Here is a 3,988-nt window from a genome sequence, read left to right as displayed (position 1 = left end):
CCTCTGAGATAAAAGAGAGCTACAGTCAGGACGACCACTGTCGCCTGCTGTTGGATCACTTCGGTGGACGAAACATTTCCCTTCCGTCGCAACTGAAAGCTAAGCTAAATCGCTTTAGCTACAGCGATGGCCTGTTATGGCATCAGCTGTGACCTTGTGATCCCTTGAGAATCTATGTGCCTCAAGACACAGATCTCAAGTTGACGATCCTTCACGAGCTCCATGATGCGAGAGATGCCGTAACAGGCTAAAGTTCCCCTAATGTTACACAGTCCCCGTTAAGTACACTTGGTGTACTTAAGGAGATGGTCAATTAATAAATTAAAGTAATTAGACCCAACACTCGGGTGTGGTTCACATTTTCGACCAACCCTTGTGTATGTGACGCACATGGAGGCATTCACATTAGGAGGATGACGGCTCGCGTCATCCTCTCGCAATACATATTCAGTATTATCTATAGAGATGACATTTTGATTAGGTAAAAAGGTATTTATATTCAATACGATTGAATATAAATCAGTCTGAAAACTACTTCCTACTTGGTAAGTGCGCACGAGGAGCCGGATAACCGCTGCCGTGATGACTTAGTGCGTTGGGTGAGGTCGCTAATGCGCTCACCACAACTACCGCACTGCACGCAAGAGACGCTGTTTAAACCGCTTTCTCGTTGTGCTAGTGTGTGTATCTAAGTAGAGCGTGGCCGCATTACGACGTGCCCGCCTTTACAAGAGTACCGAGGAAGGTTTCTATGAAGCTAAGGGTCTTGTGCTTAAAGGTCTTCTAAGCATAGAAAAGCCAAACTGTTTTTTATATTAAGCTTATTATGAATCGGGGTGTTCCGCTCCATAAGTATTATTTCCTATAAGAGGAATACCAATCATTATCTCCTATAAATGGAAATAAATGAAGAAGTACAGAAGTAAACAATTTATTAATTATGACTCTAATAGTTCTAATAAAACCAAGTTTGGTACTATTGATGCGATAAGGCATTAACTCAAGAAAATTTAATAACAATTGCAGGAAAAAAAATTAAATATGAAAATAAAGCAGTATTAAGTCGATATTTTATCGATTATATAATGATTGGTTCATTTGAGTCTATCAACCGGAGCGCAACGAGGCGCCATACTTAGTTAGTTATATATATATATATTAAGTTCAGTAGTAGATAGAAGATCGTTACGTAGAAAACTAAATATATTAATACAATTTTACTAATTCTGTATTCTAAAGCCTCAGCACTAATCTTTGGTAGCTAAACTACTTAACTACCTGTAATCTTCCTCTGCACGTCGTGTACTTGAAGTAGTCGAGCCACCCCGCCTTCACTATCATCAGTTCAAGTTGTCGAGAAGTTAACAGTACTAGCAAAGAGTACCCCGTTACACATGGTAGCACTTCGTAGTCCGTTCAACGGCCCACGCACGTTCCATCCAACATGGACATGTTGGATGGTGAAGGAGGGAGCTTTCAAGTTCCTCAAAAAGATTATTATGTAACGCGTGAAAGGTCTACTCGTCGTGTGACCTTGAATAGAGAGCGATAGAACGAATGAGCTCGATTGTAGGCGGACGAGCCGTTGGCGCTATACTATTCAAATTGAAAACAAGTGAACAGCATGCGGCCAAAGCCGAGTTCATTCAACACGAACTCGAGTGGGCTTAAGAGAACGAGGCCTTGCTTCACCAGCAAATCTCTCAACACAGAGATGTGTTGAGAGAATAGAGTGCTCGAAAATTGGATCTGTCGAAGCAGCAGCATTTACTTGCTGCGAATGGGCCGACGCTTCCGCATCGACCCGAAAGCTTTAAGATCGAACACTCTAAGCTTAAGGCAGTCGACGGCAACTCCCTTTTGAGATGGTTCGTTTAATTAGACGACGCCATAGAAGCCCTCGTTGTATCAGTGATGATGCGGCAAAAGTGAAATGAAATTTGCCATGTCCAACTTAGCCGGACGTGCCAAGTCCTTGGCCTTTGGACTCAAGGTTACCAATTTTCTTTGGGTCGTGTGAGGTCTTTAAGAACCGGCTCAGACAACCGTTTGAGCTGCCACGTGCCAAATTCAGGCTCGAACCGAGCTCCAGGATTTGAAGCAGAGCGAGCGTGATCTACACGCTTATGCTCAACTTACACGATACCTGGTCAGTTGTATCGCGAGTCATCCGCTTGATGAACAGATAACTATGTTTATTGACGGTCTTGCAGACAGTCCTATTAAGACCCACTTATTCCGGCTAGAATTAGAGTCGCTACACCAAGCGATCTATGTGCCGGAAAGGAGAACTTCGGTCTTTAAAAGGCTTTTGTCCAGTCTGGTGCTTATCGTCCACCGAGACGACAAGAAAACGGAGGTCCAGAGCCCATTGATCTCTCGTACGTAGAGAGCGAGAAACCTCGCTCTGTAGGTCAGAAACGATTACAAACAAGTAATTGTTGTCAAAAATTGGGCCACTACACCTACATGTGTAGCGCACCACGGCCAGTGCCTAAAAACACTGAGCGAAAAGACCGACCTCTCGCTAGCAGCAGCGGAGGGCGCGGATCCGACTCTGTTGCGAAATTGCAACGGCAAGGCGGATAAAAAAAAAATGGTTGGGGTAGGTGCGGAGCGCCGTACTGATCTAGCGACATAAAAAGAATTTGCAGGCCCTTTGACGAAAGTTGCTCCTCACACACAAACATTGTGTGTAACTGCCGAGGAATGAGGTAAACCTAATCAGTTTGACATTAAAAATGTCAAACAAATTGTCGTTTATGTCCCTACTCGATTGTGGAGCGCCATACTAATTTATTTGACGCCAATCGCTCGAGGATGGCAGGCTCAAATTTATTGAGCGCGATATCTTAGTAACGAGGATCACAGTGCACCCAGCAACAAGCACATCTGTAACGATAAAGAAATGTGTAGTTCGTATACAGTACACGTTAAAGAGTAAACAGTACGATGATGATTTCATCATGCTAGATTTGGATGACAAATTTGTCGTCATACTTGGATTACCATAGGCATAGAAAGTACGAGTCATTTAAAAATTGGCAGCATCAAGTCGTGACGATGCCTGTCTCTTTTTCATCAGATGGCCACCTGATGAATGTCTTGGAGCGCCCACAAACGTGTGAATGTTATACGAGTGAGTGCGATGACCTCACTTGTGGTTCGGCCATTAGCATGACTGCACAAAACTTCAGTGTGAATAATCAAAACACTGTGGAGTTTAGATCCCGACCGATGTGTCCAAGCAGTCCAAGCACAGGCAGCGTCGAAGGTCCACCATTGCGACGTGGACATACTTATTGACGCCACCATTGCGACGTGGACATTGTAATTGACGGCTATGCACAAGCACAGGCAGCGTCAAAATTCGATCACTTGAGAAAGTTAAGTGGTACGAAACAAGATTGCTTGCTAAAAATGCAACATCCAAGACAATATCCAACGCCTGTCTATAAGAGACAATGCAAAAGCCCTCAATCGACTTGAGAGTCGATCGTAGAGGATCTCGCTATGGTAGCAAAAACACAGCTTGAGGGAATTGGGAAGTATCCTCCCCAAATAAAATTTGAGGGAATAAATCCCCGAGAATCTGCGGGAATAGTTCCCAGAAACCTGCTGACAAAAGTTTTCAGGTACCTTTGGAAACAAGTTTGAAAGAGGAAACCGAGACAATAAATGTCTTAGTAAACAATAGAGGAAGTTTAGGCGCTTATACACTTGATCTAATAGCGCCTTCAAAATTGAATTCGGATATAATTCAATAGCCAACGCTCGAACCGAAACGGTTCTCGCGCGTTTTGCAAAGTGGCAAAGTCAAGCAGATCTGCGTACTTGTCACAGATGACCGGTACGTGGCTGATGTTCAGTCGGCAATAGTATTTCCTCAGAACGAACGGTTCTCAACAGCTCTTTGATGGACGAAAGTGTCCTCGATGGGAAGACTCGGATGGAAATTTTTGCGTCCTAATCCTGGGAGTCTTCAAAC

Source organism: Bremia lactucae, linkage group LG5 (assembly GCF_004359215.1).
Source record: "Bremia lactucae strain SF5 linkage group LG5, whole genome shotgun sequence".
Classification (NCBI taxonomy): Eukaryota; Oomycota; class Peronosporomycetes; order Peronosporales; family Peronosporaceae; genus Bremia; species Bremia lactucae.
This window is presented reverse-complemented; position numbering follows the sequence as displayed.